Here is a 27928-nt window from a genome sequence, read left to right on the forward strand (position 1 = left end):
GGAGTTGTAAACTGTCATTTTGACATGACAAATGCACCTATTTGCTGGGCCCAAACCTTCCTTTTACTACATGCAAGTCACTCCTAAGGTACGCCACAGGCAGCTCCATGGGCAGGGTGAAGTGTATTTAAAAAGTAGCACATGTACTGGTGTGTTTTTCATCGCCTAATAGTGAAATACCGTTAATTTCATTTTTGACTATTGCAAGGACTATCTCTCCCATAGGGTAACAAGTAAGCATGGGCGGAAAATCCATTACGCTCGTGGATTTTGCGGATTTTCGGTAAATTCGCAATCCGCGAGATTCGCCAATTTCCCGCAAAATCCGCAAATTCGCACGCAGCGGATTTTTTTTCTTTGCGGTGTAAGTTCGCAATTGCGAACATGTAGGTGCGGCGGGCAGCAACAATCTCGCACTCGCAAAATTACAAAAATTGCAATTCCGCACAAGAAATCTACTAGCAAGCAGCATAGACCTTCTGAAAATGATTATTTTTATCAGAATAACTCCTCAGGTTGACATTTGCCTGCACTGTTTTAGATTTGAGGCCTTTTGATTTTCTTTGGATAACTTTTGGATTAGAAATCAACTTTCTCATATAAGCTTGGTGGGGCATTAAAGTTGCTGTAATGCTGCTCTGCAGAAAAACGAGTTTTGCAAAAGTGAAAGCAGGTTCAAAAGTTCAAACTCATCATTAGTAACCGTTCCCTGTAGTGCTTCCTGACAGGGGCCCCTCCAGAGTTCAGTTGCTAGTTGCAACAATTGTATGACCCTGCTCTGACCCTCACAGCAGGCTCATAGAATAGCTACAAGTAGGCCACAAAGGTCCTGGAAAAAAAATTGCACTGCAACAGAATGCAAATTACAAATAAGGAAGCAGGTGCCAGACTGGAATTTTAAAACAGTGACACATTAATAAATCGACCCCAAATTAATTCATGTCAGTTGAAGCAGGCAGGTGTGCTTGCTTTTTCCCCCCATAATCTACAGTGATGATGAACCAGAGGGTGGCATAAGGCATTGATTTACCAGAGGGTGGCATGGGTAAAACAGAGGGTGGCAGGGGTGAAACAGAGGGTGCTGGGAACCTATGATGATGAACCAGACGTAGAAACAACATAATCGTGACCGTTGCGAGCCAACATGTAAGTTCGCGATTGCGAACTGTTACAAAACCCTCGTGAACTGTCAGAAATCCTTGCGAACTGGCAGAAATCCTTGCGAACACAAAAAAAAATCTGCAAATTCGCGAGAATTCACGGATTTTGCGGATTGCGAGTTCGCAAATTTGCAAAATTCGCGAACGCCAGATTCGCAAAATTCGCCCATGCTTAGTAACAAGGGAATTGCCTTGAAATATCTTTTACGTGTAATTTCCCACCAGGAGCAGATAGAGGTTTGGAGTCTCGGGTCTCTGAACTCAAAATTTAAAAGCACATGTGTTGAAGTTGCTTTTTATATTGTGTGTTTGAAAATGCCACTTTTAGAAATTGCAAAAACAACAGGTGATGGACCGAATGTGGATCAATGTCACACATTCAACCCAGTCCAAAGATCTTGGCCCAAATCCATCGTTTTTTTGAACTCCACACCACCCTGGGTTAGACAATGGCGATATGCAAATCAGCTCTGACCCTGTGCCCCATGGGAACAGTCCAGTCCGAACTACAAAAGCCATGTCCTTCCCAGAACGGTCCCAGGCACTCCACACCACTGGAGTCAAGCTAGCCGGGCTGATGAGAGGTGTTACCTCGAAACCGGTCCGGTCCTCGGATGCTTGATTCCGTTCTGGGAAGGACATGGCTTTTGTAGTTCGGACTGGACTGTTCCCATGGGGCACAGGGTCAGAGCTGATTTGCATATCGCCATTGTCTAACCCAGGGTGGTGTGGAGTGCAAATAAACGATGGATTTGGGCCCAGATCTTTGGACTGGGGTGAATGTGTGACATTGATCAACATTCGGTCCATCACCTGTTTTGTTTGCAATTGCCGCCCTAAGTGCGCTGGGGATGCCCAGACGTGGGCCCCAGGCACTCCACACCACTGGAGTCAAGCTAGCTGGGCTGATGAGAGGTGTTACCTCGAAACCGGTCTGGTCCTCGGATGCTTGATTCCGTTCTGGGAAGGACATGGGTTTTGTAGTTCGGACTGGACTGTTCCCATGGGGCACAGGGTCAGAGCTGATTTGCATATCGCCATTGTCTAACCCAGGGTGGTGTGGAGTGCAAAAAAACGATGGATTTGGGCCCAGATCTTTGGACTGGGGTGAATGTGTGACATTGATCCACATTCGGTCCATCACCTGTTTTGTTTGCAATTGCCGCCCTAAGTGCGCTGGGGATGCCCAGACGTCGGTCCCAGGCACTCCACACCACTGGAGTCAAGCTAGCCGGGCTGATGAGAGATGTTACCTCGAAACCGGTCCGGTCCTCGGATGCTTGATTCCGTTCTGGGAAGGACATGGCTTTTGTAGTTCGGACTGGACTGTTCCCATGGGGCACAGGGTCAGAGCTGATTTGCATATCGCCATTGTCTAACCCAGGGTGGTGTGGAGTGCAAAAAAACGATGGATTTGGGCCCAGATCTTTGGACTGGGGTGAATGTGTGACATTGATCCACATTCGGTCCATCACCTGTTTTGTTTGCAATTGCCACCCTAAGTGCGCTGGGGATGCCCAGACGTGGGCCCCAGGCACTCCACACCACTGGAGTCAAGCTAGCTGGGCTGATGAGAGGTGTTACCTCGAAACCGGTCCGGTCCTCGGATGCTTGATTCCGTTCTGGGAAGGACATGGCTTTTGTAGTTCCGACTGGACTGTTCCCATGGGGCACAGGGTCAGAGCTGATTTGCATATCGCCATTGTCTAACCCAGGGTGGTGTGGAGTGCAAAAAAACGATGGATTTGGGCCCAGATCTTTGGACTGGGGTGAATGTGTGACATTGATCCACATTCGGTCCATCACCTGTTTTGTTTGCAATTGCCGCCCTAAGTGCGCTGGGGATGCCCAGACGTGGGTCCCAGGCACTCCACACCACTGGAGTCAAGCTAGCCGGACTGATGAGAGGTGTTACCTCGAAACCGGTCCGGTCCTTGGATGCTTGATTCCGTTCTGGGAAGGACATGGCTTTTGTAGTTCGGACTGGACTGTTCCCATGGGGCACAGGGTCAGAGCTGATTTGCATATCGCCATTGTCTAACCCAGGGTGGGGTGGAGTGCAAAAAAACGATGGATTTGGGCCCAGATCTTTGGACTGGGGTGAATGTGTGACATTGATCCACATTCGGTCCATCACCTGTTTTGTTTGCAATTGCCGCCCTAAGTGCGCTGGGGATGCCCAGACGTGGGTCCCAGGCACTCCACACCACTGGAGTCAAGCTAGCCGGGCTGATGAGAGGTGTTACCTCGAAACCTTGTCCGGTCCTCGGATGCTTGATTCCGTTCTGGGAAGGACATGGCTTTTGTAGTTCGGACTGGACTGTTCCCATGGGGCACAGGGTCAGAGCTGATTTGCATATCGCCATTGTCTAACCCAGGGTGGTGTGGAGTGCAAAAAAATGATGGATTTGGGCCCAGATCTTTGGACTGGGGTGAATGTGTGACATTGATCCACATTCGGTCCATCACCTGTTTTGTTTGCAATTGCCGCCCTAAGTGCGCTGGGGATGCCCAGACGTGGGTCCCAGGCACTCCACACCACTGGAGTCAAGCTAGCTGGGCTGATGAGAGGTGTTACCTCGAAACCGGTCCGGTCCTCGGATGCTTGATTCCGTTCTGGGAAGGACATGGCTTTGTAGTTCGGACTGGACGGTTCCCATGGGGCACAGGGTCAGAGCTGATTTGCATATCGCCATTGTTTAACCCAGGGTGGTGTGGAGTGCAAAAAAACGATGGATTTGGGCCCAGATCTTTGGACTGGGGTGAATGTGTGACATTGATCCACATTCGGTCCATCACCTGTTTTGTTTGCAATTGCCGCCCTAAGTGCGCTGGGGATGCCCAGACGTGGGTCCCAGGCACTCCACACCACTGGAGTCAAGCTAGCCGGGCTGATGAGAGGTGTTACCTCGAAACCGGTCCGGTCCTCGGATGCTTGATTCCGTTCTGGGAAGGACATGGCTTTTGTAGTTCGGACTGGACTGTTCCCATGGGGCACAGGGTCAGAGCTGATTTGCATATCGCCATTGTCTAACCCAGGGTGGTGTGGAGTGCAAAAAAACGATGGATTTGGGCCCAGATCTTTGGACTGGGGTGAATGTGTGACATTGATCCACATTCGGTCCATCACCTGTTTTGTTTGCAATTACCGCCCTAAGTGCGCTGGGGATGCCCAGGCGTGGGTCCCAGGCACTCCACACCACTGAAGTCAAGCTAGCCGGGCTGATGAGAGGTGTTACCTCGAAACCGGTCCCGTCCTCGGATGCTTGATTCCGTTCTGGGAAGGACATGGCTTTTGTAGTTCGGACTGGACTGTTCCCATGGGGCACAGGGTCAGAGCTGATTTGCATATCGCCATTGTCTAACCCAGGGTGGTGTGGAGTGCAAAAAAACGATGGATTTGGGCCCAGATCTTTGGACTGGGGTGAATGTGTGACATTGATCCACATTCGGTCCATCACCTGTTTTGTTTACTTTTAGAAATTGGGCATTTTCTTGCTTAACCATTCTGTGCCTCTGTCTGTCTGTAGAATACACGTCTGGGTTGGCTGACGGTTGGGCTCTTGTGGATTCAGTCTAGACAGTCGCACAAAGGGAGCAGAGGTGTGCATTGCATATCTTGATGGCCCACCACCAGTCTGATGAGCCTTCTTGAGCTAGAGTGGTGGGAGGAGTTGTCACTGATACCTGAATAGGGCTGTGCCTGTCCTCACATAACGCTGTCTCTACCCCTTGTAGTGTGTCTCGAGCTAGGTCAGGAAAAGGCAGGGTCTTGTGTACTACTAACACTTTCCTTTGAAGTTTGCCTACTTCAAAGGCAGAAAGGGGTATAAGCAATGGACCTTTGACACCCTAAAATCAGAACAGTTCTGAACTGAGGACATTCTGCCAGGATGAAGAGCTGGAGAAGCTGTCAGGTGGGACTGCAACGTTGTTGTGTTGGCATTCTGCTTTGCTGTTGCTGTCCTGGGAGTGAAAGGGCTTGGCTTTACTTCCTGTGTCCTGCTACTAAGGTTCTCCAAGGGCTTACGGTGAGCTTGCCTCCTGTTAAGAAGTTTCAAGGCCATCAAAGACTTCACCTGCTAGGTACTTGGCCCTTGGGAGTGTAACTTAGTGATCTTAAGGAGAACATACATGAATCTACTCCCAGTGCCTATTTTATTGATGCCCCAATGTAAAAGATCAATGCATCTCCACTGCCTGCCTCAAAGCATGGTTCTTGCTCGATACAACAACCACAGCTTTCAATGCAGACCCTGGAGTGCCATTGCAAAGCATAAAAAAAAAACACCGGAGTGAGAAACCAAAGCTACGTTTCTGGAAAGCGACGCATCACCTACCATGCCAGTAAAACAATCAACGCATCTCCTCCCCTGTCAGTAAGAAATTGACATGTCAGCTCCTGTGCCTAACAGTAAGAAACCAACGCATCACCTCCCCTGCCAGAATGGAACCAAAGCATCACCTCACCTGTGAAGTAAGGAACCAGCGCATCGCTTTGCTTTTCTAGTGACTCACCTCCCCTGCGCCTTGCACTGTCTTTGATTGTTGATGCATCTAAGTTACTTTGTGCTAAAAGCAAACACATCCATTGATTCCTATGGTCTAAACTTTCTCAATCTTTCAGAAATGATTTTTTGAGTTATGTATGCTGGGTTGTTGTCGTTTTGGTCTTGTTTTATTCAGATATATATTGGCTCTTTTTCTAAACTGTTGTGGACTTCTTTTGTAGTGTTTTCACTATGTTACTGTGTGTGTGTGTGTGTATGTGTACAGATCCTTTACACATTGCCTCTAAAATAAGCCTGACTGCTTGTGCCAAGCTACTAAGGGAGTGAGCATAGTTTATCTGAGCTGTGTGACTCCCTTACCCTGACGAGAGTGCCGGTCCCTACTTGGACAGGGAGCAAACCACTGCCAATAAGAGACCCCATTTCTAATAATGCCCTTGCGCAGTAACTGGTTTCTGAAGTCTGTGTGTAGGTCCTTCTCTTCTGAGTGCTATTGTTCAAGAAGAGAATCTTCTCTTTTTCACTGCATGGTCTAATGTAGGGTATGGCTATGGCCCTCCTGCACTGAACAAGTTGTTTGATCTTCAATTCAGGACAGGCCTGTTCCTTCATTTCAATTTTTGCCCAACGTTAAGAGGAAGAAAGACAAACCTGACAGTGACACCAAATGAGCCAGTATCTAAGGAACCCATGTTCCTTTTTCAAAGAAGGAACAAAGGCCAGCCTGAGGAAAAATTTGAAGTGAGGAGTTTTGTGAATCACCTGCCAGAAATTAACAAGTTCTAGATTTTCAGTTTTCACGAAGATTGTTTGTGAATTAAGTCCATATATGACAATATGTCCTCCAACGAAGTGTGAACCTTTAAACTTTCTATGTGCATCCTTATATCTTACCTAGCGCCCTTTGTTTTTGGGGAATTTGCTGTTTACTTCCAGTTTTCAGGGGCTTTACAAAAATCTGTAGGAGTGAGCATCATAGTCTAAGCATCTGCCCTGTTCCTAGTTTGTTGCTCATAGTACACAGCCCAAAGTTATTGTATGGCAATAAGTTTGGATGACAAAAAGTGCAGGAATGGTAGGGCCTGATGTTTGGATATTATTGACCACACTAACCCTACCCTATGTTCTTGGTCCTATATGGAATTGTTCAGAGATAGGCGACAGCAGTCATGAGATTGTTGCAGATCAGAAATCATAGTGCGTAAGTGAACGCAAGATCTGACTGTCAAACTTTTGGTGCTACTACAATACCTACCACCCTGTTACCTACTGGTGGTTCCTAGGCCTTTGGCCTTATGGACTTATGTATTTTAATGATAGAAAAGTATGTATTGGGGCACTCACTAATTATTCATATCAAAATCAATATTAAACTCAAACCTAATTTTAACACAGTAGAGCATTTAATGCTGTTTAATGTATATCCAAATGAAATTATACATTGCTACAGCCAATACGTGATTCGTCCCAATGGACCTACTCAAGGATCATTTAAGAAATCTAAAGTAGATGAAAAATTGGAAATCCTCATGGATATTGGCCATGCAGGTTAGCGTCAAGAGGTAGTACATGGTAGAACTCCTTTCTTGCGTTGCCAGAAAAAGAGTTTATGAAGGTGTAAGTTGTAGCGATGTTTCATTGGTGATGTAGTGCTTCTTTATTCAGAATGTTGAAGTAAAGTTATGAAAAAGCATTCCAAGCATTTAAAAAGATCATCCATGCTCAGTAAGCTGCATCTGTTAATTTTATATTTCCGGCATGTGTAGTGGGGCACTACACCCTCCCGAACGGTTTTACAAGCAGATGATATAGGCTTATCATAGCCTTCACCTTCTACTTTCCCCGGAGAGTTATTAATTATGGAGAATCCTTTCAAATGCTTGGAACACAGTCTTTCATTCCCTACAGAGCAAACTCAGCAGAGTACTCTAGTGCAAACGTTCATTGGTCACCCAACATGTACAGTTAAGGCATGAATGGCATAAAGGTTAGAGATACAGATCTATGAGTAGGTGCTGAATTCACCGAGGAATATAGAAGTAGGTGAATGAGTGAAGTTCTAAAGCTATTCTCTTTTAAGTAATATTTCACATTAACATCCTGAAAGTCCTGCAACAGATTTTCAGAGACCTGTTGTCACAGTTGTAACTCTTATTGCCACATCCCACAGCCCTGCTGATGTCACTTCCTGTAGATACATATGCTGACATTCAGGTTTGGCAGTAAACCTTGTAGCAAACTGGTTCTGTATATATTATACCAAAATGAGGTATAGTGTACACAGAGTTCAGTGGAACCTCAAAGGTAGGCAGAGGTGGAAGTAGATAGCACTTTAATCTCCATTTGTGGTAGTTTGAGCGAACAGTAAGGCTGTATCAGAGGGTAGTTTTAAGCATTTATTGTACACATTCAATCAGCACATGATGTCACACACTGAAAGTCTGTTTGTATAAAAATATTGTTTCATTATTTTATTTCTAGAACCAAGCCAAGCTTGGCGGAGGTAAGTTAAATAAATGCTTTGCAATATATTATTCAGTGTTTACGAGTGAATGCAAGTTCAAAACCAGTTGTTTGAAATACAGGTAAGTCAAGGTATTGGAATTACTGTACACAATTGCTGTTTTGCCAATGGCTTGACAGGTGGCATAGGAGCTGACAAACTCTTTTACTTTCTGACATATCTGGGGGCAGTAAAAGTGGCTAACTAGCCTTTCCCAGGTTTTGGTCTTGCCCAGATGCCCAGCTAGGTGGATGTCATGAGCTAAGGTTAGTAGGAACACTCCGTACTTCTAAGGGACTACCACTCTCCTAGTGGCTCCAGGGTTGGGGTCTCAGGCCTCAGTATACAGAAGTTCCTCCTCCCAATAAACTCTACGATTACCACTGACATCTCCCTTTTGCTGGGTAGCAGCTTGCTGCCTCAGGCTTTGAAGAGTTGGACAGTCCTGCTGTCCAAGCCACAGCTCTTCTCTAGAGGGTCCCCCGGGCATATGAGTTCAACCTGGTAAGGGTCAAGCTCCATGGGCTCCATTCCCTTTGGGGTGTCCAAGTCCTCTCCCTGAGGAGAGGGGTCCTGATCCTTTGTCTGTACAGAAGCTGCTTTCCCAGTCTTCTTACCTATCCTCTTGGAAGGCTGGGCCATACTTTCAGGCTCCAAAACGTATTTGCCACCCAGCTTTCCGCTCTGTGCTCTTGTTTTCGCACACACAATCTTAGGGATGTCCATCATTGCTGCATGGGTTTTTAATTCTACCTCAACCCATGCTGAGGTTTCCTGGTTATTACCAAGCAGGCATGCAGCTGGAATCTTTGGAGAGACCACTACCTGTTTCAGGCCAGTAAACCCCCTCCCCAGTCTAATGTCACCATGGCCATTGCATGGTTAGTAGTAGTTGGTAGTAACACTGTCAGTATTGGTGACTGGGTAAGTTTTCTCAATCAGGTATTGTTCTGAGGAAACCAGTGTATCTCTCACCATAGTGACACTGGGGCAACTATATCCCTCTGTGCTTCTATGCTAGTCCCATTGATCCAAGTGTATTACAAGCACTTCTTTAAGTTGGGTGGCCACACAGCTAAAGTGGCAAACTTAACTTCCCCTTCTGTGACTAGAACTGTTTCTGTGTGCAACCCAATTTGGTCTTGGCACACTGCTGGTCCCATGCTACAGACTTGCTACACAAGACGTAGCTGTAGGAGGACTAGGGGGCTTTTTCTTAGGACAAGTAGCATCTCCAGTTAGGTGTCCCAACTTCTTACAATTGTTACACCAAGCCTTTGAGGGATCACAGTTCTTTCCCCTGTACCTATTATTGGAATGAGAAGAGTTTTGGGTCCCAAGCCCCTGTGTAGGTTTTTGGGGCCCTATTGAAGTCTCAGGTTTTTTATCTTGGGGATTCTCACTAGCTTTCCCCTGGGGAGGATTTGTAACCCCTTTCTTTTGGTAACCCCCCCAGTGGTTGTTTTTGCCACCCTTGTCTTGACCCAGTGGTCTACCTTCTTTCCCAATTCTTGGGGAGAAATTAGACCTATGTCTACCAAATGCTGATGTAACTTTACATTACCTAAAATATGTGCTTTCATAAACAAATTGTAAACTCCATTGAAATCATGCACATTGTGTCCAATTAACCACCATCTAGTGCCTTAACTGGATAGTCAATCCAGGATTGGTTTTGGGTTTTGTGAGCCCCCTGAATCTAATTATGTATTCCTAAATTGTGAGCCCAAAGCCCTCAATCAGAGTTCTCTTCATGAGGTCATAAGAACCAGCATCTGCCCCTGTAAAGGTCAAGACTGTCCCTGCAGTTACCGGAGAACAGTTCCCAAAGGAGTGCCCCCCAGTGTGACTTCTTCACTTTTCTCATTTCACAGGCACTCTCAAAGGCTGTGAACCATTTTGTGCTATCATCACTCTCTTCATATTTACGGACAATCTCTTTGGAGATTTTAGGATCATAAGATTGCTCTTTAACCTTATAAAGTAAATTGCTGCCATCATTGATGGGTGCTAGACCCATCTCTGCTCTCTATTTTTCTAGAGCCAGGAGTCTGGTCTCTAGATCCAATCTTTTGGTCAACCTTGCTATCAGGTTGCCTCCTCATTGAGGCTGTCCTCAATGTCCTCAGTAGCACCTGGTCCATTTGTGTGGACTCTAGCTGCTGAGAGGTTTATTCTGAGAGTCAGGGCCACTGTGGCCCTTCTGTCCCTATTAAGTGAGGGGGTCAGGGTTTGGACCGTATCCTCATCACCTCTATCTTCTTCCTCATCTGAGAGGTCTTCACCATTCTCAGAGGGATGGTCCTTAGTACCCAGCCAACAGCTCCTGGAGCTTCTGTTTGGTGGGATGGGATCCCATACTTATATGTTTAGTTTTGCATAGGGACCTTAACCCCTTAACAGCTAAATTGAGGTACGGGGTAAGGTCAAGCTCATCAACCTGGTCCTCTATGCCATTGTGGTTATCTTCACTAACAGCTAGGTTCTTGTTAAGAGAAATTGTTAAAAGTGAACTTTTATTTTTCTACAATTTTAAAGGGATTTAACCAAGGCCCTAACAAGACTTTAGCGTTTTTGAAAAATGTTGTCAATTCAAAAATCTGAATTCTAAAGACAATTCAAGAGTTCTGTCGTGTGATCAGGTGGTAACCAAGTTAGTCCAAAAAGTTGTATATCCCACCGCTGATTCACCAATGTAGGAAGCTGGCTCAGTATATACTATTCAAAAATGAGCTATAGTGTGGTAAAAGTAGATAGCACCTTACTCTTTATTTGTAGTAGTGAATGCGAGCAGTAAGGCTGTATCAGAGGGAAGTGTTAAGCATTTGTTGTCCACAGTCAATCAGCAATGATGTCACACACTCAAAGACTGAACCAATTTTGTTTGTATAAAAATATTGTTTAGTTATTTTATTTCTAGAACTAAGCGAAGTCTGGCACAGGTAAGTTAAATAAATGCTGTGCAACACATTAGGCAGTGCTTATGAGTGAATGCAAGTGCAAATGCAGTTGTTTGAACTACAGGTAAGTCAAGGTATGAAAAGTTACTTTTTAGAATACTTATTAGATTACTTTTTGGATTACTTTTTAGATAACCTTTTCTACTCAGTGTGATATGCCCAGATATCACACTGGGGCATTTCCTGGAGAAAAGGTAAGTAAAATCAGTTTTGCACAGTTGTTATTTTTCAGGTTTCCATTCAAACCAACTCCACACAGAACATTTTTTAAGGAAAAACAGTCAATAGGTTCCTGTGGCGATAAATGAAGTTAACGTTTACCAGGTAAGTGATCGGTCTTTGAGGTTGAGTTTCTGGGATTAGAACAAGGGTTCCCCAGGGTCAAGGATGCACTCTTGTTACACCCTCGGCTGCACTGGGGTGACCGGCTGCACAATGCTGAGGCTCAATGTTATCCAATGGGGGATAGGGGGCCTCCGGTTGGTGGCTGTTTACAAGCAGGCCCCTGGATTGTGGGAGCAAAACGCCTGCTGTTAGGCTCAGGGTGAAGGGGGATCCTGTTTAGCACAAATAGTACACTAGCAGGGGCGCAGGAGTGGCTGGGTGCAGGGTGCTGTTTTGGCGTTGGGTGCCCTGTTGATTGAATGGGGATTCTCCTGTTTCAACAAAGACTGCAGGCTTGGGGAAAAAGATATTCTCGGGTGGCCACCAGTTGGAGAGGTAAGTTGGGATGCCTGGGGATGCTGGGGCACTGTCGTTTGGGCCACCCAAGGCCGTGGGGCTTTGTGTGCAGGGGTGTCTTTAGGCATCGGGTTTCTCTTACCAGCTCGGGTTGCGGTTGGGGGGTTCCTCCAGAAAGAGGCTGCAGGCTTTGCTGGGAGATTCGAGGCAGGTCAGAGATCACCAGATCTTGGGTCAGAATTACCGGAAAGACCTCCTTGTGGTGTTGGGCTACTCAAACTTGGGCCAGGGGCAACAGGTGCAGAGTGGTGCAGACTTGCGGATTTTTCCGAAGCTGGAGTCTGCTGGTGAACAAATACAGTGTTCACAGGAGACAAAGTCTTTTCTTTGGAAGGCAGGGCAGGTCCTCGGGGTTCTTGAGGTTGTTGGCTGCAGGACACACCGGAGTTTGGCTTCGGCAGCTTCGAGGTGGAAACAGGCCGGTAGGGCAGGGGCCAAGTAAGTGGGCGTCTTACTCTTCTTAGCTTTGGCACAGCTGTTCCGTTCTTCTTTTCTTGTTGGTTATTCCTTGTCTGAGGAGGGAAGGTTCAGAGGTACCCCTAAATACTAGATTTGGGGGTGTTGTAGGTAAGTAAAATGTTGAGAGCAATGGGTCCCTACCTGGGGGTGGATACACCCCATATCATACCACCCTCCAGTGGGAGGGGGGGTATATGCGTCACTCTGGTTGACTCGGTCCCCCAACTGCAGGATGACAGGGACTGAGATTGGTGTTTCACCTCACCTCCCACACCTGGGGGGGGGGGTGGCAAAGGTGGGCACACCTCCCTTCCTCACATGGTTCTCCCGTCGGTTCTCCAGCCCAAAGTGGGAGTCAAACCAGTGGGGACCAGTTTCTGTAAGCAGCAAAAGGGGAAGCTCACAAAGGTGGCAAACCTTTGAAGCTTCCCCTTGATGGACCCTGCCCATCCTGGGGGAGGAGGCTCGGCACCTCGTCACAGGATGTGCATTGTTTCAGGCCCCTGAGAGCAGCAGGCTCTCGACCCAGGGTTTCAGAAACATGTCAGGTGGTTGCTGCTGCGGAGCAGCCACTCAGCCTGGACACTAGTGTTAGGTCATTTTTCAGGGGGCATCTTTAAGAAGCCCTTTGTGTGCATTTTTCATTAAATCCCACATGGGCATCAGTGTGGGTTTGAAGAGCTAAGAAGTTTGATACAAAACTTCTCAGTTTTCAGTAAAGTCATTATGGTACTGTGGAGTTCGTAATGACAAACTCCCAACACCATATACTCTTAATGGCATTACTGCACTTACAATGTCTAAGAATTGGCTTAGATACTGTAGGGGTACAGGGCTAAAGCGCCTGTACCTTTACCACTAGTATAGTGCACCCAGCTACAAGGGTCGCTGATCTATGCCAGGGCAGAGGGTTGTAGGCATGGCACACGGGGATGTGTGCCATGTCGACTCTTCGCTTTGTTCTGCACCAAAACACGCAGTCTGAAAGCAGTATGTGAGTGTAAAGGTACAGGGCCTCTAAGGGTGGCACAATAAGTGCTGCAGCCCTTAGAGGCCTTCTCTGGTCACAGTGTGCTGGGTACCTGTGGTACCATTTACCAGGGGCTGACCTGAAGCCAGAGAGTGCCAACTGGGTTTGGTCTTCTATGCATTTTTAACGAAATAACATAGACCTTGGGTAACCTGATTGGCAGGAGCCCAGGTCACACTCAGCTATCAGCAGTTCACTTCAGCAAAACGTGGGGTAACAATGCAGAAAGAGGACACTTTCTCACAAACCTTAGATCTCAATGGCTGTGCTATTACTATACCAGTTTAGAGATGTTCCCTAATCGTGTGTAAAAGGGAAAAGGGGGAGACCTGACAGCATACCCAAACAATGGTAAAATGGCACTTAAATGCCTTTTTGCTTCTTATTTCTTCTCCCACCTGCATTGCCTCTTCTGTCTCTGTTACCCCGTCATGTTATTAGATATCCCCCTTTTCTCTCTATTCAGTCTTCATCTCAATCCATTCTGTCTTTCTCCATTGTATCATTCTCTGCCCCTTCATGTTTACATCTTTGGCTTACATTCTTGCATGACTCAACTGTATGTTCATCCCCTCAACAACCTCATTCTTTGCATTCACAAATACCTTTCTATTATCCTCTTCTGATCGAGATTAATTTATGATATATTCTGACATTTCTCCACTTGCTCACCACCTCTAACTCTCACCTACTCCCTTCCTTATATCCTCCTCTCTACTACATCTAGCTCCCTCCTCACTATCTAGGGCCAGCACATGGAGTTTTGCCATCCTAGTACAAGGTACCTTTTCTGTTTCACCCACTATAGAAACTGTGTCACATTTACTGCTTGTCCTGTTAATACACCATCCCCTGCTGGTGGTACAATAAGAATCAACCTAGCATTATCTGTCCCCAAAAGTCTGCTGCTTTGACTAGTGCCTCATACACCCTGTACATCTGCCACTAGCAATAAGGCCACTAACACAGTATGGGCTCAGAATAGGTCTTAGGAAATTATTCCTATGCTCAACCCTTGGTAGCTGGCTGCAAGGAGGCAGACTTAACTTCAAAGACAGGTATGTAAAACTTGTAAAAACACCATTTCAGTAAATAATTAAGACACAATTCACAACAAAAACTCACCACCAATTTATAAAAATAGGACATTATTGTATTTTTAAAATGAGGCAAAAACAACAAAAATCCGATGTAGGCAACTAGAAATATGAATTTTTAAAGATTTAGCACTATATAGCACATAGAAACGTATAGCGCCTTATTGGGACATCTGGTCGCGATAGACTGGGTCAAAGTTTCAGGCTGACCGCGATGGAGCCCTGGGCGGCTTCCCCTTGTGGTAGGTCTCAGTCAAAGTTCTTACCTTCTGACTTACAAACTTTTCTGGAGCTTTTCTTCCCAGGGTCTCTCAAAGCTCTCAACCAGTCTGGTTTCGGTGACGGTTCGCAGGATTGCCTTGTGACAAGCTCCCACTCAAACTTATGGAAGTCCGACCTCCAGAGCGTTCCAGCAGAGCAAACCAAGGATCCAGGCCGATACGTGGTTCAAGGAAGGCGGCTTGGCTTTCGCTGTTACTCCCGGTCACCTTTTTTCGTTTGGACTTAGAAACTTTTACTGAGCATTTTCTTGCAGGGTCCCTCGTGCTCTTCACCAGGCCGGATGCGGTGACGGTTCACCAACCTCGGATTTCGTCTACTCCTGGTCAAACTCCGGAAGTAGGACCTATGGAACTTTTCAGCTGGACAAATCTGGATGGTAGGCCGGCTCGCGGTTGAAGGTAGGCGGCTTGGCTGGCCAGGTTGAGTTGGTCCCCTTATGGATCTTTTTTCCAAAATGGCTCCGAAGTTCTCCAAACTTCTGGAACTTCTTCCTGAAGTTCCCCAAAGGGTCCCAACGTGCCTCAAGCTCACTCCTAGGGTCTGGAAGCTCCAAAATGGGCCTTGAAAGTTGAGGACTTCAGTTCCCACAATCCACTTGGAGAGGGGAGCACGTGGTGAAGTCTTTGTATCCCTGAGACTTCAAAACAGGAGGCAAGCTCTACTTTAAAACCTTAGAGATCTTCCTCAAGCAGGAGACACTCCACAGAGTCCTTATCCTCTCCTTGGCAGAAACAGCCACTGCAGGCCAACCCCAAGCAGCACACAGCAATGGAACAGTACTTCTCCTTCAGTTTTCTCAGCTCTTCTCCTTAGCAGAGGTTCCTCTCGAATTCAAGAAGAAATCTAAAGACTAAAGTCTGGGCCCCAACATTTATAGTCCATTTCTCTTTGTTCTCTGGTGTCAAAGAGGGTCTGTGCTCAGTCAAAACCAGTTCTGTCATCTCTGGTGCAGCTTCCCGGCAGTATTGTGTAAGAAGAAATCTCGTCCCCCTACTCTAAATGCAGCCCAGGTCCATTCAGCCCAGCACTGACTCATCCAGGAAAGGCAGGACACACCTCAACCCCCAGTGCCTGTCTACAGTGATTGCACATCCCCAGTCCCTGTCAATCCAAAGCCAGACAGACAATTTACAAACGTGCTCCCCTGAACTTCCTTGTTGGGAGTCTTGGCCTGCCAAAAGGAGACTGTTGATGAGTTGGACCTCTGGAGGCTGTTTCTGCAGTTGGGAGCTGAAAAAGAAAAGCAACTTCAAGAAGCGCAACGCATCCTCAACTGCTTCTGATGCATCGCTGAAGAAACCTACATAGCGCCTGCCCGTGGCTGGAGAAATTACTGCACGTGAAATCCTGTGCACCGATCTCCGAAGTCCGAGATCACCACACCGATTCAGACGCAGGTCTTGCTGTGCGGCTACAAAAACCAACGCATCATGGGACCGTGACTGGAGAGACCAACGCGGCACGGTTGCCACCGCCGCATTGATAACCGATGCATTTCCGATCATAAAGCATCGCTCCAGGGTGCCAACTCCACAAGAAAGCTGGAGTCACAGTAAGAAACCGCAGCATCACCTCCCTGCACAGTAAGAAATGACGCATCACCTTCAGTATGGAACCGATCCATCACCTTCACAGCATGGTACTTTGTGTAGAAAGTGTCACAATCATAGTTTTCTTTGGACAGAAAATTTCCACTTTTAAAAGGCATATTTTGATTACTGTGTTGTGATTTTTTATTGTTTTGGTCTTTCTTGGTTTAGATAAGGATTACGTGTTTCTCTAAACTCGCGTGGTGTCCATTTGTAGTGTTTTCACTGTGTTACTGTATTGGTGCACAAATGCTTTACACACTGCCTCTGAGATAAGGCTGTCTGCTCATGCCAAGCTACCAAGGTGGTGAGCAGGGGTGGGTTTAGAAGTGTATCACCCTTACCCTGACTAGGGTGCCAACTTGGAAAAAGGTGCAAAACGTTGCCAACTAGAGACCCCCAATTCTAACATTCGAGAAGTCGTTGTTTTTTGGAGTAGCCCTGCCACACCCTAAGTAATATACTTGAGGCAGGCACACATGTATCAAACTCCTCTAAAACATTTTGAATGCAAGCATACCTGGTGCTGTGCAATCCCTGCCTCAGAGATGCACCTCTTCAAAATATTAAAGTCCACCACTGATATGTACACACATGTAATAAAAAATACAATGATGTAAACAAAATAGGATGGCATATGTACAATACATTAGAAAACTTGTAGCTGTTATGCAGATCGTGACAGAAAAAGTGAAGGTAAACTAGCTTGACTATGTGATCCTACTGAGGTCTACCAATACAGTATCAGAACTGTGTCACCACCTTGATCTACATAATATTAGAAGACCGCAGTTGCTCTGGAATTTCATTACAGAACACAATATACGCATTTGAATGCTCACCAGGGACGGCTCCTCCACTAGGGGCGGAAGAGCGTCGCCCCACTGCTTTCTCACAGTGTGAGAAGCAGAAACATAAAATGATAATAACTTCCCGTTATTACTATTTTATGTTTAGTTGGGAGGGCGGGTCGGCGGGGCTGCTCTGAGAGCAGGCAAGGCAGGTGAGGAGAGATGTGCCCACTGCTGACATCGCAATGACTGTTTGGATGGTCCTCTGGGGCCACCCAAACCAGTCATGCGCACTCTGCCCTTTCTCCATGCAGGCTGCAAATACAGCCTACATGGAGAAAATGGCCTCCTCGTAAGCCCTTGGCTAGGGGGCAACACAACAATCACAATGCTGCCATTGCAGTGTTGTGATTGGCTTAGGGGATGAAGGCTACTTTCTTCCTGTTTCTGCCAGAGGTAGGAGAGCAGGAGCAGGCGCTGAGAAAACGTTATCCTTCCTCCCCACCACTGCGCGACCCTCTCCGCATGACCCCCCACCCCCGATTATTGCTGGCCGCGACTTATGCTTACATACCCACGTTTGGGCTGAATAAGAGATGTTTATTGTTACCCAACTCAGTGGTACTCAAGACTAGACGTATGAACAATACTAATAGTGATTACCAAATTGTATTTATTTTTTAGGAATCGTTATTTGGTTTTCGCTATCACTTATGTACAAAGGAGTTACTTAGCTGCTACTGCTTAAATAGCGCTTTGTAATAGGTCGCAAAAAGACCTACCTCATGAATTTTACTATTTACTAAATAAAAAGAAAACGTTTAAGTTTCATTTTCTAATAAGCGAACAGTTTCAACTATTCTCAAAGAGGAAGGGTTCCCTTGGTGACCCCTTCCTATTCGCAAATGGCTTACCACCAAATTTGAGTTGGTGGTAAAGTGCAAATGATTTGCGACCGCATTTCAGTCGCAAAATATTCATTCATACCAATGCAAATCAGTATTTTGAAGGAACGCCATAAACCCGCCCCTTCCAAATACTGATTTGCAAACTCAAATTGGGTATCGGTAACAATTAACTGAATCGCAATTAGGACTTTGTACATCTGATGAAAATGCATTTTTATATTCGGAAACCAATTCTGCAAATTTCGCCGTTTGGACCACAAAAAGTCTTTTCATTGACCTTATAGGAATGAAAGGCTGCATGAATCCTATGAGTATGAGGCCAACTACAGATCTTTCGGGTAGATGCATTATCCACCAAGTCACCAGACCCAGCATACAAGTCCATTTTGCATTAGAAAATGTCTAGAAAACATAACATTTCTTTGAGGGTCTGGCTACCATACTTTTCAGAGGATATTATCAGATCCCTCACCGATGTGGATTCATGACAAATCGCTCACTCCAATAGAATGGGTGTGAATTGAGTGGAAAGTAGATAACATCCAGGAAGTGAAATCAATAGTTGGACCTTGTGTATCCCGAGGTGAAAATTAGGCCTACCCATTTCCATCTACATGTTTCCAAGACCTTCCAGGCTTGTGTATTTTTTTGTCATTGCTTAAACTTGTAGGGCCTTTGGAAAACAATGAGTGCATCTCTTTCTGTAGGCGCGACCCATGGATAACTCCCATCCTGGGACGGAAGCCTGAAAAATCTCTTGATGTATCCGACCTCTGCTCCTTCGAAGTCTGAAATCATGCCTAGATCCCCTTCAATCATCAACTGTTGTTTGGAATAGTGCGTTACTGTTTCTAGGCATATTTGCTTTAATAATTGTACAAATTAATTTCTCCTGTTCCTTTTAACTTATTTTGATAATTTTGGTGTTTTTTTATTCCTTGAATTTCTCTCTATTATAAAGTGCGTCTGTACCTTTATTGTGCTGTGTTCTTTACTTTAAAATTGTTAAGACAGGTTGAAGTTTTGTATCACAAGCATCTTTATTTTTGTGCAGCTCGCGTCATCTGAGTAAGTTGAGAGTAATTCTTTGTACAGCTTTTCTTGAGATGACTGCATACTTGTAAGTTTCCCCTATGGATGTATGCTCTGTCCTACTATGTTGTAAAAATGTCCTCATTGGAATGGTGGCCTGGTGTGGACTTTAGCTGTAGGTGAATATACAACTTATACAACTGTATTCACCACATCAGGTTCTGTGGTGAGGGTATGTCTGGATAATCACCATACTGAAGTAGCCAGGATTATGGGACCAGTTTTACTGCCGTAATCCATATTTAAAGGAAAGATAGAGAAATACACGTGAGCAACACCACAATCACCCTTGGTAACAAGGCCATGCGTTTTCTACTCACAACAATTGACACTGCCATTCGTCAATTGTCCGGTGGTAGACATCCAGCAATGTGAGTGGGACCTCTTAGGCAATGTTCCTGGTACCTGACATTACGGCAGTGGACTGTGACTGGTGTTCTGGTTAATCAACCAATCCATGTAGTCTGCCTTCTCCACAAAACCCCTTTCTTTATCCTGCTCAGACCATTTGACGCCTATTGGCATTTTAACAACAGCTGACACTGGAGAATATTGAAGAATTACATTCAGGATGCTACGATCAGTTTTCCCACAAGGCCTGCTTGTGCTGGTGAAGTGGCAGTGTTTAGAGCAGAGCCCTCAAAAGGCACATTTGTTGCTGGGTCTATATTGGCAAGTGTCCGCTGTTGCAGTCACTGATGGAGGTTGTGTTTATGCGTGGGATGAATTCCAATCATGATGGTAAGCAAGCTTTGATCTTTCTGTGCCTGTTTTGAGCCGGGTTTCAATGAGGTGTTAGTTCTCTCGAGCCCCTTCCTCTGAGCCCTTCTGTCCAAGCTCTCAAACGGTCAGAGCTAATTTACCCCAGTTATAACATCCACACATAAAACATGCTTAGCCATTATAACAAAACACGTCCACCTGAAAGGTTCCCGACCCAATGGTTTTTGCTAGTGCTTGTTTGTTTTAGTGTTGGAATTTCCCCAATGCAGTATTGTACGTAAAGTACAATTCCATATCCTGGAATGCAAGACCCTCTGTGCAATGGCACATTTTTTCAATTTACTTTTTTCTCTATCAAGAAAATATTTTCTCCATCGAGACAATATCCATTTGCTTTCACCCCATGAAGTGGAAATGGATGTACTCTAGTCGTAGCTTTTTAATTAACACAAACACACGTGTTTTGGGGTTTTAGCAAACTCTGAAAGATAATGAGTGGCCTCGGGGCCAGAACATTTGTGTAGGTGCAGCTGTGGTGTATAGGTGGAGAAAGTACTTCCATTTTGGAGAAATACATAAAATGGCTTCCCTGTTGATGTTTGCCCATGTATGTTTCTCTAAAAGTACACATCAATTGTATTTCTAATCTTCAGCCTACTTCGCATATAGAGGTTTACCGTACTAGTATACAGCAAAATAAATATGAAATAGTATGCTACGCTATTCACATGTCCTTGTCTGGCCTTTGCCCTTCTCGGGCGGAAGCTTATTATACAGAATTTCAGAGCCAATTCTTGCTTGACGGCTTTTTTAAAATACATATATAAACAATAAAAAGAAGCTGAAACGCTAACACCCTCTGATTCACCTGAAGAAGACTAAACGCCAACAAGGAAGTTTTCTTTCAATTTAACTTCCGTGTACCTCTTTTCGTTTTACTGCCTAGAAATACACCATAATGCATTTTAGCAAACAATTCCTCTTATCAGTTACCTCGTGTTATATTGTTACCAGGCGAGGCGACATTACCTTCCTATCAGGCCCAAAAGAAAAGGCAGCCATGGACAAGTTTGCCTTTGTTGCCAAGTGGCTTTACATTGCCAGAAACCATGGTTTACTCTATTTTAATTGATTTAAAGACCTGTGTTAGGATACATTTGCTACTCCTGCACGCCAATGGCATAGCTAGGTTGCCATTGGCCCGAGTTCAAGCAAAGAAACTGGGGCCACTCACTGAGGTGACATCTCAGTGTGTCAGCTGCCCCGACACTCCTCAACCTCCATCAACAAAGTCTATATATGGCATATCAGAACTCACTACCATTCTCATAGACATACTATTGTATTTCCACTCCCTGCACCGTATTGCAGCAAGTCGAAGCCATAACTCTAAAAAGCATTACCAAATCCATTTAGTTTGGCTCTTGTTAAGTGCATGCACACAAAGACATGACATGCAGGGGCCTCATACTCACACAGCTGCCCTCCCATAGGCAAATCTATTACGCTGCACTCAGAGAGGCATATGCTGTACTCTATATTCATACAGGCACAACTATAGACGACTTACCATTTACTCACAAAAGACAATTGTAGGACGTTGCCCTCTCTGCAGGAACATTCCCAAACGTTTTGCCTTTACCCTCCAAATTTTCTGAACCTGTTTTTGTTGGCTTTTAGAACTCTGTGTACTTTACCACAGTTAATCAGTGCTAAAGTGTTTGCGCTCTCGCCCTCAAACTTGGTAAAAGTGGATTGCATGCAATTGGCACATTTCATTTACTTGTATGTCTCTGGTAAAGTGGTACTACATGTACCCAGGGCCTGTAAAGTCAATGGTACTAGTGGGTCTGAAGCACTGATTGTGCCACCCTCTTAATTAGCCCTTTAAATCAGTCTCAGGCGGGGCTTGGCTTAGCGCCTGATGTGGATGGCGGCGTCGGCGTGAGCGCTTCGGTCCCGCTGAGGGGCACAAGCGGTTTGCGACTTCCTCCGAACTCGCTGAAAGCGGGCTTCTCTGTCGGAAGACGGCGGGCATGCTGTGAGTCCTACATGGGGTTTCTTGAGGCTCTCTATTGATGTTTTTTATGCTGCTATGTTTCCGGCCGCAGCTCCTTCATAGTCGCGGCCGCCATTTTGTATTTATGAAGTGCCGATGCTGTTTCCTCGTCATGCGCGGCTTCATATGACGGCCTCTCTGGTGCCTGCAGCTTTGCTCCTCATGTGTGGTGGACCATATTTCCTATGTTACTGACTTGCCTGCGGCTGCCTCTCCTCGATGTTTACAAATGCTGACTTCAGTCTCTTCAGCTTTCTAGTTGCGGCGGCCATTTTGTGAATATTGCTATCTTATCCCTGGATTCACCATTTATGGTCGCTGTTTTCACTAACCTACCTCACTGCGTAAAATACTATTTTTCTTTTTTTTTCTGCTATACTGTTCTTGCCCAGATGTTCTGCAATATACGGAGCTGATACGTATATGTTCTTTGGTTGTCCTTCGCTTTGACGGCTATCTTACATGGGCAAACTTACGCCGTGCGGCGTCAACAAATCTACGCAGCGTGTCTTCATTAAAAATTCCAAGGTGTTTTCGGCCTTTGCCCGGATAGAAGCTTCTGAAGCATCTTATTCCCACACACCACAGTCCTCCATGGAGCATTCTGCGCAGACCATAGGGATAGGTACCACCAAAAGGTTTAAAAATGGACCCACCTTCTCCATCTAACCCTGCCTCTGCCATATCCATGGAACTGTTGTTGGAGGAGATAAGAGCACTTAGTCCTTTCATGGAAGAAACTAACGCCAAATTGCAGGTTCTGACCGATAATTGGTCTCAAATGGATGCGAGAGTCACGTCTGTAGAGAGCAGTGTCTCTTCTCTTCAGGAGTTGTCAAACAAAGTCTCCCACGTACACTTGCAGGTTGCGTCTCTTCAAAAGCAGGTGGAGGATCTTGAAAATCGAAATAGACGCAATAATTTACGCATTTACGGCCTGGTGGAGGGATGCGAGGGGACTGACCCCGTTGCTTTTTTCAAATCTTTTCTTCCTACCCTTCTGCACTTGCCGGAAGGCACTAAGCTTAACATACAACTGGCCCACAGACTTGGCCGGGCTCCCTCTCCTACCTCCACTTCTCTGAAACCAAGATGAGTCATCATGTATTTTCTAGAATACACCGACTTATTAAAGGTTCTTTTAGCAGCCAGAGCCTCTCCTCGTCTGACTTGGTCAGGTTCCTCCCTGTTCTTTGCGCAAGATTATGCAAGAACCACGGCTAACCGACGTAAGGCCTTCCTGGATTTGAGACCTGCTCTTCGTTCCATTAGTGCCAGATACGGTCTCTTCCACCCGTGTCTCTTTAGAGTTACCTACAACAACAAAACAACAACCTACGAGGATCCAGTTCATCTTCGGAGCTTCCTGAATTCCTGCCAAGCTAATGACATGGACCTTTCTGGTCCCTCTTCCTCTTTCCCTCCGTGATCTCCTTGTCTTCTCTCTCTTTTGATGGTTGATATCCATTGTTGTTATGCCTCTTTTATTCGTTCTCTGAGTTTAACAGTTGTGCTCTTTACTCCTATAAACTTCTATACTCATTTCCTCTTTCCTTTATGTACTTTTTCCTCGCCTATTTTCTCTGATCATATGATCTCCTTATTGTTTGTTATCTTCAGTGCTAATGTTATTCTTCTTTTTACACAGATTACATATCGCGTTCCGTGTTGTTCCCCCGGCTGGGCGGTTCGCTCATCCTGATCGCCCTGCCTCCTCTAGTTGGTTCTACCCCCCCTCCTTCTCGTTTGATCTTCTACCTGATTGTGCTCCCTCCCCTCCTCGTAAGTACAGTTTTTCTTATTGTTCGCCATGTATATTTTTTCTTCTGTTTCCCCTTCCCTAACTTCCGCATTTTTCCCCTGTTTAAAGTGTCTTTTTTTCTCTATTTGCTTCCATTTTTTCAGTTCCATTGTTCCTGTGTTTTTTTCTCTACTGTTGGGGCTTTCTTCTTATGCTCTCTTGCTTCAGCATTTCTCTCTCTTATGTTTTCCGTTTTTCCTGTTCTGCTTCCTAGCATATACCTGTTTTTTCCTATTTCTTTTTTCTTTCTTCCTTACTGTCTTCCTTTTTCTTTCTTCCCTATAATTTTTTCTCTTTTTCTATTCTTTCTCTCCTTCATTTCTGGCATCTATGATCATATCTCTCTCTTTCCCTCATCTTTTTTCATGGGCTCTCTTTTTGACTTTGCTCCTTGTTTTCATTTTCTTTTATTTTGCATATTATGTCATTGAAAATTATTACATGGAATGTTAAGGGCATTAACTCTCCAATCAAGAGACAGAGAATCTTATCTCACCTAGCTAGATTAAATGTTGATGTTGCATTTTTGCAAGAAACTCATTTATAAGCATGGGCGGAAAATCCGTTCCGCTCGCGGTTTTGGGGATTTTCGGTAAATTCGCGATCCGCGAACGCTCGCGAATTTACCGAAAATCCGCAAATTTGCACTCAGCGGATTTTTTTTTCTTGGTAAAACAATTTTGCGGCATGCGGCGTAAGTTCGCAATTGCGAACATGTAGGTGCGGCGGGCAGCAACAATCTCGCACTCGCAAAATTACAAAATTTGCAATTCTGCACAAGAAATCCACTAGCAAGCAGCATAGACCTTCTGAAAATGATGATTTTTATCAGAATAACTCCTCAGGTTGACATTTGCCTGCCCTTTTTTGGATTGGAGGCCTTTTGACTTTCTTTGGATCACTTTTGGATTAGAAATCAACTTTCACAAGTAAGTTTGTTTGGGGCATTACATTTGCTGTTCTGCAGAAAAACGAGTTTTGCTAAACTGAAAGCACTCAGCAGGTGCAAAAGTTCAAATTCATCATTAGTAACCATTCCCTGTAGTGCTTCCTGACTGGGGCCCCTCCAAAGTTTTGTTGCTAGTTGCAACAATTGTATGACCCTGCTCTGACCCTCACGGCCGGATCATAGAATAGCTACAAGTAGAAAAAAAAATCGCACTGCAATAGAAAAATTGCACTGCAACAGAAAACAAATTACAGATAAGGAAGCAGGTGCCAGACTGGAATTTTAAAACAGTGACACATTAATAAATCAACCCCAAATTAATTCATGTCAGTTGAAGCAGGGAAGGTGTACTTGCTTTTTCCCCCCATAAGCTACAGTGATGATGATGAACCAGAGGGTGGCATTGATGTACCAGAGGGTGGCATGGGTGAAACAGAGGGTGGCAGTGTTGAAACAGAGGGTGCTGTGAACCAGTGATGATGAACCAGACGTAGAAACAACATAGTCGCGACCGTTGCGTGCCGACAAGTAAGTTCGCAATTGCGAACTGGTACAAAATCCTCGCGAACTGGCAGAAACCCTTGCGAACACTATAAAAACAAAAAAATCCGCAAATTAGCGAGAATTCGAGGATTTTGCGGATTGCGAGTTCGCAAATACGAAAATTCGCGAACGCCAGATTCGCAAAATTCGCCCATGCTTACTCATTTATCTGATGCAGAATCCGTTAAACTCAAAAGAGGTTGGGTGGTTGAGGCTTATTACTCCCAGGGTGATGGTAAACGAAATGGAGTAGCTATTTTATGTCGGAAAAACCTCTCCCATTCCCTGATTACTCAGGAATCGGATGCTGAAGGCCGATGGATACATGTTAAACTGTCTCTCAAGGGTGTTCCAATTTCTTTTCTTAATGTCTATGCCCCCACTTGTGGTGATCCTGCTTTTTGGCATGACCTTTCATATCACCAGATTTGTTGATGACAACTTCATCTTAGCAGGTTATTGTAACCAACCCTTGATCCCTTCCTTGACAGGAATTCCAGAACTCCCTACATCCCAAACAAGTCCCACAAGCTCTTCACTCGAGCCATCTCCAAGCACAAGCTCATTGACACCTGGCGCTTGTGCAATCCAACGGCAAGAGAATTTACTTTTTATTCCCCATGCCATCATTCCCAGTCTCGGATTGATTATATTTTTGTTTCTCACAATCTTGCCCAAACTCTTACTAATGCCGAAATTGGTCCAATTGTACTCTCGGATCATGCCCCTACCTTAGTACATCTTGATATACTCCCTAAACCTGTTGGACCTAAGAGGTGGCGCTTTAATAATGCCCTTCTATTGGATCCCAAGTTCACTGCTTCCTTCACTGAAGTTTTTGACAATTTTTTTCAGTTCAATGATACTCCTTCCATCCCCAAGCACACCATCTGGGATGCTTTTAAAGCTGCGGCAAGAGATTTTATAATTGGATATGTGGCAAAGAAACGGAAAATTGCCCGCAAATTTACTGGAGATCTCCTTCAATATATTAAGAAATTGGAGCACGCTTATTTTACTTCACACTCACAAGACAGTTTAACAGCCCTGGTCAATGCCAAAATGAAATTCAACAAATAATCCACAGAGGATGCTTCCTGGTATTTATTGAAATCTAGTGCAAAGTTTTATGGAGGTAGAAATAAAGCCGGGAACATTTTAGCCAATTACTTGAAAGTCAAGCATAACAAATTGAACATGGAATCCATCTACGACACTCAATCTACTCTTAAACACAAAGATGCAGATATTCTTACTGAATTCTTCATTTTCTACAAAACCCTGTAGTCCTCTAAAACCCAACCCTCCTCCCAGTCTCTGGATCATTTCTTTTCTACCATACACAAACCTGAACACTTCCCCCTTGATCTTTCTCACTTAGAATTGGACATTTGCCAACGAGAATTGCTTACAGTGCTCCAAACTCTCAAAAAAGACAAGGCTCCTGGACCAGATGGTCTTACTGTTGAATTTTTCCTTCATTTCTCAAAACTCCTCATCCCAAAATTACCCTCTCTTATAGACACATTTGCTGCCTTGGGTGCTTCCTCAGGTTCTTTCTCTGACGCCCACATCTGCCTTATACCAAAGGAAGGAAAAGATGCTAAATATTGTAAAAACTACAGGCCCATTTCTTTGGTCAATATCGACTACAAGATATTTGCTAAGTCACTTGCAGCGTGTCTTGACCTTTTACTCCCAGATCTCTTAGGACAGGAACAATCAGGCTTCGTCAAGGGTCGATTTATCACTGATAACACTAGACTTTTGTTTAATGTCTTAGCAAAATCCCATAATTACCCCACTCCCTTGCAGCAATTGCTCTAGATGCTGAGAAAGCATTTGATAGGGTTGAGTGGACATATCTTTTTCATACCCTTAAATGGTTTGGCTTTGATCCCAAATGTATCTCTTTTATTTCTTTACTGTACTCTAATCCCCGTGCGGCAGTCTGCGTCAATGGCCTAGTCTCTTCCTTTTTTGACTTAGGGAGAGGCGTACGTCAGGGCTGTCCTTTGTCCCCTTTTCTTTTTAACCTGGCTTTAGAGCCTTTTTTATCCAAACTTCGTCAAAACCCCAACATTCATGGCTTTCAAGCCTTGGATTCCCACGTTAAGCTCGCCGCATGTGCTGACAATATTGTACTCTTTATCTCCAACCCCACTGAATCTATCCCTGCCTTCCTTGCCGAAGTAAGAGATTATTCCCAGATATCTGGCTACAAGCTCAACAATGATAAATGTGCGATTTTACCCTTGACGAAGTTCACATTTAAGCCTAATTTTAGCACTTTCAATTTTACATGGAGTTCTTCACACATTAAATACCTTGGCCTACATATTACCCGCTCTATTTCAGGTACTGTCTCCCTTTGTTTAAAGAAATGCATTCAACTTAACGTCTAGATGACATCCCCTTTATTTATCATGGTGGGGCCGTCTAGATGCAATCAAAATGATGTTATCGCCTATAGTCCTTTACACTATTTCTAACATCCCTGTCTCTATCCCTTCTAAATTTTTCAGGAAGATTAACTCAATTTTGATATCTTTTCGTTGGAACAACAAAAAACCTAGAATGTCCTTAGCTAGGCTTATACGTCCCAAGTCAGAAGGTGGAGTTAATTTCCCAGATTTCCCAGCTTACCATAAGGCATTTCTGTTGCGACAGGCTTCTTTTTAGTTGCAAGACCTGGTCTCTCCTTGCCCTTTATGGGCTAAACTTGAACGC

Source organism: Lissotriton vulgaris, chromosome 7 (assembly GCF_964263255.1).
Source record: "Lissotriton vulgaris chromosome 7, aLisVul1.2, whole genome shotgun sequence".
NCBI lineage: Eukaryota > Metazoa > Chordata > Amphibia > Caudata > Salamandridae > Lissotriton > Lissotriton vulgaris.